Here is a 16,674-nt window from a genome sequence, read left to right as displayed (position 1 = left end):
CCTTGAGATCTCTCAGTTATTGCTTATAGCAGTCTGCAGCTATTACAAACCAAGTAACTAGATTACATATTGTATTGAATTATGGTATTCATACTCAGAAAGTTACCATAGTTAACATGATGCATGCTAAAATACAAATTTGTTCCAAGATGACCTTAAAGCTGGCATACTATTAATAAATATCCCAACAATTTTGGTAAGTGAAACTCATGACAAGTAACAAAGAGAAATATCTACTGAGAACAGTGATGTTTTATTAACCTTTCAAGAACAGATTCAAACAAAATGTTTCATTGTCATACCTGACCCACAGTGACGTTATAGGCTGATACATTCAAAGAGCGATGTGACAATGAACCAATTGGAGAAGCATCTCCTTCCAAATAGGCAAAAAAAAAAAAAAAAATTAGAGGGACAGTCCCAACTAGCACTAGATGCCCTCCTGCAGACAACTACATCAAATTGTTTTCTACTGGCATAATTTTCCATAGTAATAGCTGTTTTAGTAGTGACATTTCTAAAGTAAAAATTTTATGGTACTTACTGCTCTTATGCTGACCCAAACATCAAAATACCAAGCATTACAGCCCTCCTGACAGACATTTTATAGAAAAAAAAAAAAAAAAGAGATGATTTATTTATTGTTTGTTTCATCCTCTAGGCAATGCAACAGTCATTTTTTATAGGAAAACAATTTCTATAAAGTTTACTCAAAACAATAAGTTGACAAAATCACTGTGGATAAAAAAAACAATTAGAATTTCATGATGGTATCAATGAGTGAAACAAAATGGAAAAGGAAAGATCATTTGAGTAAGCAGTACTTTTCCTTCTCTCATTTATTCTCTTTTCTTGTATCTGTGTCTCATATTTTTCCAAATGAGCTGATGACTGGAGAACTATTTCTCATACAGAAAGCTTAGAAAATACCCCAAACACAGACATGATCTTGTTTAGATCATAAAACATGTATTCTGTTTGAGCAATACATGACAGAGCTTATCATCATATTAGTGCTTGGAGTGTTTGACTCAATACCTAGATGTCTGGAATCACAAAATATGCTTATGGGATAGCAAAGATATCCACTGTCTGGTAGATATGACAAAGGACATATTTTCTAGGATGAAGATGGAGATGAGTTGAAATATTCTTTGTCATCTCATAACCCACAAGGCACCAATGTGTGGGCAACTGAATTACACCCCTAATCCCCTGGGTAAAATTTTAGATTTTCTTAAAGTTGGATGTTTGACACAATTTTAGGCACTGCTAATTATCTTGCCAGTACTCCATCTATCCTCAGGCCTAAATCTGTGTGTTTCTGTGGGAGCTAGGTGTTTGAATACCTACTCTAGTCCCTGGAGTAGTTGGCCAAGACAGCTAATGAAAGTGAAAAATCATGCCAGCTCAGCACCTCAAAAGAAGATTTGGCCAGAGCACAGGTATTTAGTACCACTTCAAATGTCTTATAATACCCAAGAATTCAAATGTTGATGAATAAATATGACAGAATCTAAAGTAAGAAAAGTTTATAAAATTAATTTATGGTCCCAGAGATATACTAGCTGTTTTACTGCTTATATTGAGTGCTACAGATTATTTTTGGGATTGTGCTTTCTCTTCAACTATGGACTATTCTCACCACCCCTTCACACTATAACAATTTTGCATATATAGAGAGAAGTTAGTCTGATGAACTATTTAATCTATATTTTAGGATGTAAGATATATGGAATTTATCATGTTAATATGGTATAAATACATATTATAAATATAAAATAATTTCTATATTTAGAAAATCTCAAATCAAAACTTTCATTTAAGCAATTTATCTGCTAATGCAATATGCCATCAGGAACTATTCTGAGATAAAGATAGGACTGGAATGTTAAAGTAAGTATATCTTACTTGTGACTCAGTCTGCAGCTATCTAACAATGGCTGAAAGAATTTGTATAAACTATTTCATTCAAAAGACTGTGAATATTATTTGACACTTCTTAACTCAGAATCACAGAAGACAATGCTCAGGATCTAAATCTATGATAAAAAAAAATGTTGAAAGAGAATTCCACATTCTTTTTATCTAAGCACTGGACAGAGTACACTATATATGCAGTCCAAATTTAAAAATATTACTTTTTTTCCCTGATTTTTTTGATACTTTTTAAGTTTTCATTTGGTCTATTTTATTTTAGTTACCAAGAGTTTCCTTAGAGACATATATCACAGAAAAAAGAAAATCTGGGGAAAAACCAAAGGGATAGAACACATACATACTAAGATCTATCTTCTAAACACAACCCAAAAGCTTTCTTGGAAAAATCTTATGAAAGACAAAAAAGTAAAGAATGAAGAAGAGCAGCATGATTCTAATATGGCACCTTTGATTTAAAATCATCCTTTAGAATACTTTCCGGATAATTTGTTAGACAACCCTCAAGAGAAGCTTCTGTTATTTGCCATCACATACAAGTTTTTTAGGAACAAGTGGGAATATAATTTCTTTAGTCACTTTGTGATTATAGTAGTGACATTGATAAACTGTGTCCTTGGCAGACAATAGTGATGATCTAGCCGCTTTTTTTCTTGACAATTCATCATATTACAATCCTCTCTGGAAGTGACAAGTTATTGTTTTTTTGTTCCCTAAACTTAGTAGTGTTTGTTGTGAACATTAACTTTTTTAATAAACAGTTGCTTTATACTATTGATTGCTATTGTTCAACAAACATTTATTATACCTGTCCCACTGGTTTTCCACTAAACAGTTGCATGCTGCCCATTCATTTTACTTTAGTGTGTAAAAATAGCATATAGTATAAGGCATACAGAATTCATTAAGCTCATAGTCTGCACTCAAGAAAAGAACCCCACTCTTTACACAATTTTCTTCCACAGACAAATGAGACTCAAACTATATTAAATGAATAAAAATTAGACAATTCTTAAAATAATTATGAGTCAAAACTCTTTTTAGAATCAAGGTAGCCTTCATGCAGACAATTCAAGAACCTCTGATTGTTTCTCATATACCCAGAAGATTTTAATATATATTGTGATTAAATAGATAATAATTATGGATGAAATATGAGGAAAGATTGAATACCTATTAATGAATGCATCATAGATTTAGCATCTTTGACAATAAGTACAATATTAAGGAGACTTACACAAAAGATCATATTTTTTACTTGGATAAAGCAGAATTTTAAAATTTGTATGCATAAATATTAAATTTAAAAAACTATTTTATCTTTTATGCAGTCAGAGAAAATTTTCACTTCATTCTTATAGCAGATGGGGTATATTTGACATTAAATCTTTAAAATCACAAATAAAATTAATTTAAATAATGTATAGCAAAATACTTCTTCTTTCAACTAAAGTGATTTCTCCTTAATGATAAAGAAAATGTGGCTTTACACACTTTTTACCTTGACAAATGGCCTCAGCCAGTTGTCTGTTCAGTCAACCATTATTCAATGGAGACCTTTCACTTATTGCAGCACAAATAGTGTTTGAGAACTGCTGCAGTCACATTTGTTGTCTCATACGTGCATCATAAACAACTTGTTCTAAACCTTCAGAACTTTCTGAATAATTTATATTTTTCTTTTCCCTGAAGAAATTTCTACAAGAGCATATTGTCTCCTTTAGTGTTTTCAGATCATCTGCATTTACTGGGGGGTACTTTATTGGCAAGTGCTTCTCTTAAGCTACTAGGAAAGAAAATATTATTTTTCTTTTTATTCCTGCTTACAACTTCCCTCTCCAACTGAAACAAAACAAAACAAAACAAAACAAAAAAGAAAATAAAGTATGTAAGCAAACAAACAGGCAAAGAAGCTTAAAAGTTGTCATAATATTTCTTGGGTGATTTATAACAATCTTTTACTTAGTGTAGTTTATATGCCCTGTGATGGTTTAGCACAGTTTCTTGAGACCAAAAATGTAGTGAATTTTTGTATTTCCAGATTTGCAATATTCTTTTTCACAGTAAGAGATAAAAGTATAAGAAATCATAATGCAGATCTTCAATGCCCAGGGCTAAAAGCTTATGAAAAGTCCTTCCTTTCATGCATTTTCTCATTCAAATAACTTTTATATGTTTTGGGGTAAAAGTCTCCTCTAGCTAAGGTCCCTAAAAAGTTTTCTCATTTTCTCCTTAAGGTCTTCAAGTAAGTGCAACAACATCAAATATAGATGCAAGTATGTGAAGAGGGATCATTTTCTCTCTGCATGAGCAAAGATTTCTTGTGCACAGGAAAATTTAAAGGACTTGGTCCCTGTTAGATTATACTCTGTGCTGGAACATAAATTGTCATTAGCTTTAACTGTTTAGCCTTAATGCCTTTATCAATTTATCAATTTATTGCTAATTTCTCTGTGGCTCCTGGCTTTCACGAGTAATTGGTATTCTAACTACTCTTAATCTTTATTGAGTTTACCATGCAGTTATGAACAGATGTCTTTTGGCTTGATGGTAATTTGATGTGATGCATTTTGGGGCTGAGTTGTATTTGATGATTGAAAAATGCAGTTCTCTGAAAATATCACATCAAAATACATACAGATTTATTTGAAATTTTTTTCTATTTTTTTCCTTTTTTTTTTTTGAGGAATGTTGAACTTTGTTTTCTCTGTCAATGGATTCAGTAACTGGTTGCTTAAGATAATGAGCATGATAATCTTCATAGGTAAAATTATGTACCAGGTTACTTTTGAAGCAGCACAAAGATAGGGAAAGAACCAGCTCAAAAATCACCTCACATCTGTGACTGTGCATAGCACTCACAATAATTTTTCTTGCTTCTAAATTTAGCTCTTTCTTTGTATGTCACATTTTTTAAAACTTAGCATTCAAAAACTTGAACTTTAACAACAAGTATTTCTTTATACTGAATTGAATAGGAAGGATGAGGCAGTGAAGAATTCAAGGCTAAGAACCAGCACGTTATTGACAGTACGTTGTACACAGTGGCTCATAAGAAAATTGGGGTTTTATGGATGGAAAAGCCATGTCATGGCAGGAAAAGTCTGAAGACCTGTAAGAAAAAAGTTATTATTTCATGGAATTATGCAAATACTTTTACTCTAGTAAATCAGAGCTAGTACTACTTCAAGATAAGATGTCTTGAGAAGTCAAGCTAGAGGTCAAAAATCGAATCTGCCTTCACAAACCTTTTGAGAGACTTGAAAACTTGAAAGGCCCTGCAGAAAAACTTCTCAAAAAGTTCATGGAAAAAGCTAAGACACACAACTGATCATAACAAAAAGTGAATCAGGGGATAAAACGAATCCTACCTAAATTAATGCAGGAAGCTAAGTAGTCTGAAACTAGCAGACTGCAGTCTGAGTAGCACCAGTTAATGGATAAAAAAAACAAAAAGGAAAGCAACTCTTGGAGAAAATACAGTGTTTCTTTGATGGTAAAGCAAACTTGGGCTGGGAATTTAAAGGCAGTGCAATTGTCTTACCCTTCTGCATTTCACCAATTCTGTAGCAATAAGCAAACAGTCATATAGTACATAGCTTTGAAAAACCCAACTCAACACAAAAATTACAACCAAAGCCATAATGTTTCCATTCTGTCATAAATTGCCTGGTAGATCTGTTTTGGATTCTGCATGCTATTCTTATCATTCAGTCCTGCAGTGTTTGAATGACAGAACTACAAAAAATGAAGATTAAAAGACATGATCTGATTTATTTCAACATCCTGCTCAAACCAAAAATAAACTCTAAGGTAGGTCAAGGTACCTGTGAACTTTTCCAAATGAACTTTTTAAATTTCCAAAAATTATCTATGTATCTGAATATGTTATTGTTCTCTCACTGTGATTTTTTTACCACTATGCAATAAGAATTTCTTTTGTTGTAGCCTGTTGCTTCCACTATGAAAACTTGAATTAAGTCATCTTCTATTCTCTCTGTAATCACTTTGTTATGTAGGAAAAGGCTGCAATAATATTTTTTTCTGAGCTTTCCCTTCTCAAAGTTAAACAAACCAAATTTCTTCAGTCTTTCCTTGTATATAATTAGGTCTGGAGCTCTCTCTGCATTAATAGTTTACTTTTAGGCTTTCTCAGGTTTGTCAATCCCTACATTGCATGGGGAAGCTGAAGTTGGGAGGCAGCATTACAAATACAGCTTCACCAGGGCTGAAGAGAAGTGACTTATCTGTTCTGTCAACTTGTTTGCACTAAATTTTAAATTGTCATTTGGCCCTCAGCTCCTTTCTGCAGAAGTCTGTTAACAACCTGCACTGATGTCAGGGGATGCTCTGTCTTGAGCAGCAAGATTTCACATTAGTCTTTGTTGGAATTCATGATGATTCTGTTAACCCAATCCTCCATCTTTTTGAGGTACCTCTGAATGGCAGCCCTGATATCCAACACACTAGCCATTCCCCCAAGTTTGGCTTTGTTCACAGATGTAATGATAATGTATTTTGTCTCATATTCCAAATTGTTGATTAAGAGACTAAACAGCCTGAGTTCCAGTACTTACCCAAGCATGACATTCACTACCAGTTAAGACTTCAAAACCATGATCTCTGCCCTTCGACTCAAAGAGTAGTTCTGAGTTTTAATTTGCCTTGTCATCCACCCATTCAATCCTTATCTCTTCTGTTTTACTAGGTTACTGTGTCAAAGCCTTGCTAAAGTCAAGGTAAATGATATACACTACTCCCTTTAGGTAGTCATTTTATAACAAAAAGAAAGAAGGTTTATCAATCAGGATTTAGCATTCCTCACTATTTCTTATTTTTTCTTTGTATTTTCTCTAACAATTTACCTCTTAATGTTACCTATAACTGGCATAAATCTGAATTGTCTGTTAGAGCAGGTGGTTTAAAAGGTGAAAAGGAATTTCTCATTGGATAAATTTTCAGAATGTACTCCTGACATAGGTGGAATTATCAAGCTGTAAAAGATGGACATCACAGAAAAACGGGAAATTTAACACAATAATTTTATACTGGCATAAATGGTGACACAATGTTAACATTCTCTTAGCATGAGAGAATATGTCAGTCTTCATAACCACCTGCCTCAAGCAGCCCTCCTCAAAACAACCCGGGGAACACCTTTGATACTATAATTGGGATAGTAACAGAATCATAAGTCAACAATAAATAGCTAGCACTCCATGTGAAGAATCTCATATTGCATTTGACTTTTGCACAGGCCTAAACATTGATATCAAGAGGAACCCTGGCAGCATGTACTCAGTTTGGTTTCACAACAGGTATTCAGGTACAATTTCACTTTTTCTTTACTGTTTTTTTTTTTTTTTTTTTTTTATCATCTTACTCCTCTCTGTACCATAGGAACCTGACCTGTCCTTCTTTGAAGACAGGAAAAACACAGATCAATATGTAGAAGTATGCGTGAATAGCTGCAGAACAGGAAAGAACATCTTTGCATCTTTAACTGTGATAATCTCCCAAAAGGACTGGAAATACAACTGTAAACTGTGTTTCAGAAGCTCACTATTAATAAATGTGAGCTGGTATTATGAGGTTTTTTTCTGTTTGAGAAGTGTGTCTTTATGTGTTTTGTGAAGGTGGTGTAAGATTTTTACAGCAACAGCTTACAAAATGATTTTTTAGAGTCTATTTGTATAAAAGCAATGATACTCAATTTACCTGCATGCCTCAAATGGCAAACAGTTGCATAGCTTGATGTAGTTCATATCTCTTCACGTCACCCATTCTTTACAAAGTTCTCTCAACATGCCATGCATTTCAAGATCCCCGTTAATGCAGTATTTTGTATTTTGGAAGTAATCATTATGGTGGGTGGCAATATAGTTCCATAAGATGCAAAAGGCAACCTGTTTGTGAAAAAGATAGGAATGTAGGCCAGGACATTTCTTAGAATTCAGCTTTTTTTTTGTACAACATTAAAAATAGTTCTGACAATGAGATATTGCTCTTTCTCTTAGGCTGCTTTGCTAGTATTTTTGACATATCTCATTTTCAAATGTCAGTGACTCTTCCTACAACATTAATAGTTTGGACTTCATACTTAGGACAATCCACATTTTGAAAAAGAGTGCTAACATTTTAATTCCAGCACAATTGTTCACTCCTTTTGTGCCCCATTGTAAATTCTTCTGGCAGAAATTTGTTACTTGAGCTGTAGTGTTAAATTTTAACTGATTGTCTGATTGAACATAAAACACTTGCACCTAATTTTTGTTACTATTAGAATAGCCAAAAAAGTAAAAGATAAACTTTTGATAGTTGATAGTCAACTGTTTTTTTTCTTTTTTTTCTGGCATAAGAAGGATTTTATAAAAGGAGTAATACAATCCCAATTAGAAGAAACGTTAAAATGTTTTGAACTAAAGCCATATTTGAACCACCAGCAAAACAATATTTAATCCAAATCTTCACTTTTAAATCAAGTAGTATAGAAAAAGTTTGTGATTTTTTGAAAGATACACTGAACATTACTATCTAATTGCAAGAACTTAAAGTTTTGAGTCAGGGGACAGTTTTTTTGCTAATCTACTGTAAATCTGTTTAATCATATCCTGTCAGAAATATATTTCTGAAAAAAACTCAAAAACTAACTTTAGTGTGGACAATGTCGACAGAAATGCCTGCTAAACTCTCAAACATTTTGTTTGCATTAAGCATTCTTAAAACTATGGCAAAGGACAGAAATTCTGTTCACTACTCCATAAGCTGAGGATTGGATTTAACTGACCATTTAGGAGACTAATTGGGAAAAATGCAGCTTTGCATAAAATGTCCTGGGATCCTGGTGGGCAGTGTGCTGAACATATATCAGTTGAGTAGACTTGCATCAAAGAACGCTGATGACATATTGGACTGTATTACCAAGAATGCAGCCATCAGATCCAAGGTAATGATTCTTCCACTCTATTTGGCAATTGTGAAGTCACATATGGACTGCTGCGACCCATTTTGGGTTTCCATTGAACAAAGACTTTGGAAGGGGGATGCAGGTGTGAGGAGAGGGTGAAAAATTTGGTTTGTTCATCTTTGAAAGAATAAGTCTTTTTGCCTGCATCTGATTAGAGGATACAAAGATAGAGCCAGAATGCTTCAGTATGCACAATGAAGATGATGGAAACAAGCTGGGAGGTGGGAAGGTCTGAGTAACAATAAGGACAAAATAGAAGGTGCTTGGACACTGCAAAATGCTACCCAAAGAGTTTGTGGAGAGTCCATTCTTGGAGACATTCAAAAGTTGATTGAAAGAGTTCTTGAGAAATTCAATATAATTAGACCATAGACCTTCATTTCAGAAGAAGAGATGATTATGTGTCCTCTGGATGCTCCTTTCAACGCATATATTTCTGTGATTTGGTTATTAACCTTATGCGAGAGTATAGCAGAAAATTTTCATGGAATCATAGAATTGTAAAGCAGCCCAGATTGAAAGGGACCTCGAGAGCTCATCTTGTTCAACCTTTTGTGTGAATTGGAGTCTAGACAAGATTACCTAGTCCCCCATGCAGCTGCATGCTGAAACTTTCCAGCAATGAGAAAACTACAATGCCCCTGGGGAGGTGGTTCCTGGGGACTGATTGTTCTCACTGTAAAAACTTCCTTCCTTATACCAAAATGAAATCTCTCCCAGGGCAACTTGAAGCTCCTGTCCCTTGTCTTCTCTATGTGGTTTCTTATGAAGAGAGAGAATGATCTTTCTCTTTGTAGCTGCCCTTAAATACTGGAATACTTTGATTAGGTCCTCTCCTGAGCCTTTGCTCCTCCAGAGAGAAGAGACCCAGCTCTTTCAGATTTTTCCCACAGAGCAGATTCTCCAGAGCTCTAATCACTTATGCAGTCCCGTTCTCAAAGAGAATAGAACTAATTTCATACGCCTCATCTAAGATGATATGGTATTTAGACTCCCAGTTGAGAAACATTCAGTCTTGAGAAGGTCTGAAGTGTATCAATATCACTTAGTGATATAATCAGAGAAAAAGTTATTTATATTCTTCTCCCCCGTGAGTCAGCGTACTTGGTGTTTAATGAACTAAGTCCTTGCTTTTCAGTAAAGGCAGTGTCTAAACCATATTAGCAAAGGAGATGGTCCAAATACACTTTGTCTTCTATGTCTACAAGAATAAAATATCCTTTAGTACTAGCAAAAGTACTAGAATCACTGATTCTACATAGATAGAGATCTTACACAGAAAGTGTATCATAATTCTTTGTCACTTATATTTCATCATTGTAAAATGTTATTGGTATGTCTTCCCAGTCTACCATACAATCCAGGTATTTCCCTACAAGTAATTTCTTACTTACTGTTGACTTTGTCATTGATGATTTGTTATTTTCTTATAAATCACCAATGATGCAGAGTAAGGCAAGAGTTTATTATGACATGACACAAATATATGTTTTAAATATTTTAATAATGATAGTCTGTTTGGAATGACCTCCTGAGATTTGTCTGATGCTTGCTCTTTAATCCTTTTTTAATAATTTAATATATATTACATGAAATTTTATCAAAATGTATTAATTAATACTTTTTATCAAGCTAATTGTCTTGCAAAAAAAGTGTACTACATGAGTGATATTATTTAAATTAACTTTAAATATCAAAGCAAACAGAAGTTGTTTAATTCACAATGATTAGGTGATGTTTGCTCACTTAGTTCTTTGCTTATTCCAATTTCAGTCATTCTATTATTTAATATCAATAATTTATAGACAACACCTTTCAACTCAGAATCTCTCCTATTACTTATATATGAATTTTAATAGTATAGCAAAAGAACAAAAACAAAGGGAAACACCAAGGGAAACATGGAGTATAACAATGGGAGCTAGGAGTTCCAAGTGTTATTCCTTCTGTGGCTGATTCTGTGGCTGAGAGGTAATTCACAGACTATTTTATTAATAACACTTACTACATACTGAAAATAGTAGGTATTTTGAGCTTGAAAATTCCATTTTCTTCAATGCTGTTTTTATTTAACATACAGGCAATTTTTCTGTATTCAATTCTTCCCATTGTAACTTGCATCTGTTATGGTATTTATACCTGCTATGAATAGGCTTGTAAAGAAAACCTGTCAGCTTTCCCAAAGTTTGATAGAGAACCAAAAACTTTCATAAGCTTGACTAAATATAATGTTTTTAAAATTCAGACATTTTATAGTTAAATTAATGTTTTTCTAAATTTCAACACTTTAATTTGTTATTACATATAAAAATCAGAACAAATATTCAAGTAAATTTTTCATTAGGAAATAATTTCTAAAATTGAATAGGTGGAATTAGGAAAAAAAGATTAGTTTTTCAAATTAAAAGCATTCCAGTATTTTATGGAACAATAAAAAAAAAATCCAAAGTAGATAAATAAAGTATTTGTGTTTGCTAGATCTGTATTTTTCATGAGAAAAGTGTCTTGACTTGACATACCAAGAAATAAAATGCATCTTAGAAAATCTTTGCTAGACACCCAATTATTTCAAAGTAAATTTTCATGATGTTGGTATGGATTTTAAATGAAGTACAAACAAAACAAATACATCATTTCAAATGGTAAAGAAAAAAAAATAAGTTACATGATGCATGGAAAACTGCATGATTGACATTATCAACAGAAGTTGAAAAACATACTGGTGAAGAAAAGTTGATGAGTATCAAGGATATGACAAATATTGTTCTGAGACGCATGGTGAGAAAAAAAAATCAATATATATATTGTTTTTAAAACTATATATCTTTAACAAGAGATTCAAATGATAGAATCATAATAGTATAAATCCTTGACATATCCATATCAGTAGCTATTTTTTCTGTTGTTTTTTAAGAGTAAACATTAGAAATAGTTGAACATTGAAACGACATAATTACCTAATGATTTAAATAGACTTTTGAAATATCATCTTTTAATTAAGCATAATGGCATTATGAGATATAGATATGAGAGCCTAACAAAGTATTAATTATACTTTGTATTGTTTTAGAAGATCTTCTGACTGGCTTCTTTTTATCATGTTTTTTCAATTGTTTTATATTTCAAAACAAGCTCAACATTTAACAATTAAAATTGAATTATTTTCCTGCTTGACTACAGCTAAAAATTGTGAAGAATTTGCTTGGTAGATGTAACATATACATCTTTTACTTTCTTTCTGAGTAATTTCATAAATTTTATGTCTTAGGGTAGAGAAGCCCACGAAATAACCATCCAAAGAAATTAATCAAATCTTCAGTTCTCATGTGTGTCTTCTGAATGATGGCGTTATAAATTCGCATAGATTTGATCAACCTTCAGTAAAATTCACTTAGAAATGTTACTGAATGTCTGTTAGTGTTAGACGTTATGTGTGAATAACAGGCATTACACAAAAAATATTTTTTTTAGGATTTCAACAGCCCAAATGTTATTTCCCTTCTATCTGCAACAACTCTTCAGTCAAATGTCAGTATTTCTTTTTCTCTGTGTCATGCTCATTCCTGAGTGGGAGCTGTGAGCTCTCCTTGGCCTCTTCCATGAAGTGTTTGCAGTGACCTGTGTTAAACTGTGAAATTTTTCACTCATACCAAGCATGCCCACACTCCTTCGAACCTGCAAACTTGCAGGTTTGGGTCTGCTATGAGGACTGTAGCCGAGGACTGAAAGTGAGGAGATTGACAAAGGAAAGGAGCAGTAATGTATTGCTGCTCTTGGTAGTTTTGCATTTATTTTATTAAAGAAATACAATTAGGGTAAAAAAGAACACTGAAATAAAGACCCTTGTCCCTGTTAGGTGTTAATCCAAAGTGGTGTTGGGATTTGTTGTTGGGTTTTGGTTTTCTCCCTTTGTTGGGGACAATTAGTACAAATTTTTGAATGATATAGAAATTTGGGAAGAGGTTAATATTTATCTAGAGAACCATTTTCTCAATCTGGAAAAGAAAAAAAAAAAAGAAACACACACCCTTTTGATAATATGTGAATACCTTTTTCAGGTAACCCCTAGTAAAAGTTACTGGGAAATCCTTTCCTATTGTATGCTAAAATCCCAAATAATAATTTCTGTTGTAGTCCCACTTCTAATGTAATCATTGTAGATTTCTTTAAAAAAATACTCCTATACTGTGGCAACCACAGCAGCATCATGCTACAAGGATCCAGCCAAATTTTAGTGTTGTTTGTTAAATTTTTTATAGTGAAAAACTTCCTGCTTGCCATTTCTTTTCTGAAAATAAGCTCTAAGATCAAAATATCAGAGCTTAAATCTACCACAGTTTGGTTGAGATTTTCTTTCTCTTTGCTTCCATTTTGCTGCCATGCTCAAAGCACAAAAGTTTGGAACTTTCCTTGACCTGAATACAAATAACAAATATCACTGACCTGTACTCTGCTCTTCTCCCTTCATCAACATTAATGGAAAGCGGGGGAGGGAATGGGAAAATGCATGCTGTTAGCCATTATCTTTACAAATGACTTGCTAGCCTTTTATTTGTCTTCTTAGGCTTCAAACACTCAAAGGATATTTGCAGAATTTCACTAGATGGAGGTTCAGTCCTGAGATGACTTGACAAGCTGCATCTTCCTTAAGAGATTTTGACATGATATTAAGCCATAGTTACAAGCCAATACTTGAATGTGGAGCCCTGGGGAAATCTTTCCAAAGTGGAACACAACATTTACAGCAGGAGGCAGGTGTCTGCACCACTGAAGCAAACAACAATATGATATATTTAGTATCGAAAATGGAAGGAAAACTACCATCTCTTTACCACTGGGGAAAATGGAAGACGTTGAATGTGAAAAAAAGCATCCTTTTCAGCTCTGGAGAATTTTAATTTACTGACAGAATGAAATATAGTCTCATCACGGCAGGTGCAGCAAGTGCCAGGTGCTGTTCACAATATTTTCTTTGAATTTATGTGTTTTTGAAACATTGAGAGGATGTGAAGCAGCTGCAATGGCCATGTGGAGAGAAAGCAAAGAGCTTTTAATTAGCAATAAGAGGGCTGTTAATTTCTTCTAGGAGCTGACTTTGCTTTGCACTCATATCAGAACCTCAGCAGGAACTCTGTGCAGCCCCAAACACACAAATAAAATCAAGTAAGCCATGTGCTACAGCAGATTTAAAGCAGAAGTGAAATAAGGCTTTGGCTGTCAGCTAAAGAAATTCTTGACAATTTTGATTTTCAAATTGAGAAATGAGATTCACAGATGAGGGAATTTTAAAATTTCACAGAGATTTTAAAATTTCACTGCAATCACTAACCCAAGTGGTGCATAATAAAGCACTCAGATAACAGTAAAAAATTGTATCGGGTCTGCTGTGGGATTCCTGCCAAAACCTAATGCAGTAGTTGTTTCAACTGAAGTAAATGCTGGAGACCAAATACTGAGATAAATCAGAATCTGAGAAATGTTCCATGAGACTACATCTGAGATACTAAACCACTGGCAAAATACCAACTTTGACTTGGATGAAGAATTTAAGGTTTTTGAAGTCTGACACCCAGTTCTGCCAAGGTCCAGTCTCTTTGGAAAACATACAGATGACTTGTCATTAGAGAAAGCCAGAACTTGCATTGGCTTCAATTCTGTCAACCTCAAAAAAACCAATGAATACAATATATTTTTTACAATATATTGTTTATTTTTATGCTAAGAGTACTAGTGTGTTGCAATCATAGCTTTTCATGATTTAAGAGACATCAGTGATCTACTCATCCTTAATTTAGGGATTTTCTCAAATGAGTTTACAAAATTTGAAATCTGAAGAGATAATTCTCGTCCTGCTGAGATAAATGTCAATGTGCAATTTATTGAATGACATGGAAAATGAATTATTAATGTCTTAAAAGTCTAACTCATTGAGGTAAGTTGAGACTTTTCCAGTAAGTTTGCTGGTTTGTAAATCCCAGTATGCTCAGTAGTTTCTATTTAATATCCAAGGAAATACAGAACCACTTACGGTATATAGGAGATGTCTCCTTTTTATTTTCTTTGAATCCTATTTTTAAATACAATTTATTTATATATTTACCTTTATGTTGCATTAAAAATTATTGAGGCGAAAAAAGTTAAACATGTTCGTGCAACTTTACAGAGCAGGAAAATACATATTAAATTCATGCAAATATGAAGGGTATAATAGGTCAGGACCACAGTTTTTAACTTAGTCTTTCATTATACATCAAAAATTAGCATGCCTAATTTATGGGGACACAAAATAATTAAAAGTAGGACAACTGATAATGTGTCATATCCCCAAAGACAGCCTTTCAAGATAAAACAAGACTCACTCTTCTTTGTCAAGTCAAATGTCCACCTATCTTCACATTCTTATCTAGTATATAGTAGTAATGTGCTATTTAGACTTAGTTTCTGTTTTTAATATTAGAAAATAATAGCAGTTCCGTGTATTGATTTTACACCTGTATCAAATATGTATAAGGATAAATTAATCAGGATCAGTTAGCTGGCTTCCTGATATAATGTAACAAAAGTGGAGTTTTTAATGAGTGAAATGGAACAGAGGGATAAAACGTTGACTAAGTATTTTTCTGCTGTTATGAAATGGTATACAAAATATTATATCTTTATAAAGAGAACAAATGAATTAGAGATTAAACACTGTCTGTGTGGGAAAACTCAATTTATTATGCCTACTGTTGTCAATCCTGTGCATGCTTTGGGAAGTAGAATGCCTGTGTAGAGATAACCCACTCTCACAGCCATGCTTGAGCCTCCCTGCTCGCTAGGATGAGCTGAGACTAACCAAGTCTGTGTGTCCCTGTGTGTCTCTGGTGAGCAGCATTGTCAGTGAGGTAATGAAATAAATCTATTCTTTTCCTTTTAGCTGGGGTTTGGTGGTTGCCTTTGGTTACCTGTGTTTGTCAATTCACATACCTATCCAGGTATGGGTAAGATTTGAGAATACACAGAATATGATTTCCTACTTTTTAAATTTTAAGAGTATTTGAGCTAAGGTATGCATAAAACAGTAGGGCTTATTTTTGCAAAAATTAATGTGTTCTATATCTATATTTTTATATATTTTTATGGGTTTTTTTTTCTCATTTCCCAAAATGGCTGAGAATTCAGTCATTTATTCATATCCAAATACAAACAGAGATGAAAATTTATGCTTAGCCCTTGTGATTATGTACTTGTTTGGAAATCAGAGAAATAACATTCTCAGTGTCAACACACTAATTCAAAACTGATTTTCAATGTTACAGACCAATCAGTTCTACTGCTGTCTGATTTTTCCATATTAAAATCCCCCCTGGACTCACGTCTTCAAGCCGATCTTGCTAAATGGATCACAGTAGCAGTTTAACATCTGCTAATGCTTTCAACATGTGGTCACGTGATTATGATTCATCTTTTAAGAACTGCTGTCTATTAGGAAATCACAAGAAGTCACATCTTTGCTTCACTAGGTGATCCACCTCCAGTATGAAAGTATAGGTCAACAGTTTTGGTAGGAATAGGAAGTTGTGCAACTAAGCAAACGTTTTCAGGCACCTCATCTCTCAGCACATCACTCCCTGTCCAATTTATATTTGACAAAAATGCTTATGACATAGCATTTCAGAACATACTTTGATCACCCCTGCTCTCATACACTGATATAAGTGATAAAAGAAAAACTCTATCACTTCTTTTTTTTTTTTTTTTCATATCATTTGCACTCCTCTGTATAACAA

The 16,674-nt window shown here is 33.5% G+C and overlaps 1 long non-coding RNA gene across 5 annotated transcripts in view; it reads right to left on the bottom strand.

Moving 5' to 3' along the window:
• The window catches only part of LOC135295438 (uncharacterized), a 59,256-nt gene extending 50,362 nt beyond the window's left edge, over nucleotides 1-8,894 (bottom strand). Inside the window, exons 1-4 of one of the 5 annotated variants that reach the window (XR_010357532.1) lie at nucleotides 8,726-8,894; nucleotides 7,657-7,844; nucleotides 545-592; nucleotides 303-376 (exon numbers count right to left, since the gene is read on the bottom strand). This is a non-coding gene — a long non-coding RNA (uncharacterized LOC135295438). Of the gene's footprint in view, nucleotides 1-302; nucleotides 377-544; nucleotides 593-4,972; nucleotides 5,051-7,023; nucleotides 7,104-7,656; nucleotides 7,845-8,725 lie in introns of those variants that run through there. The other 4 variants (XR_010357533.1, XR_010357536.1, XR_010357535.1 and 1 more) reach the window with 4 other exon arrangements.
• Nucleotides 8,895-16,674: the final 7,780 nt, after the last annotated feature.

This window comes from Passer domesticus, chromosome 2 (genome assembly GCF_036417665.1).
Source record: "Passer domesticus isolate bPasDom1 chromosome 2, bPasDom1.hap1, whole genome shotgun sequence".
NCBI classification, from domain to species: domain Eukaryota; kingdom Metazoa; phylum Chordata; class Aves; order Passeriformes; family Passeridae; genus Passer; species Passer domesticus.
This window is presented reverse-complemented; position numbering and strand designations above follow the sequence as displayed.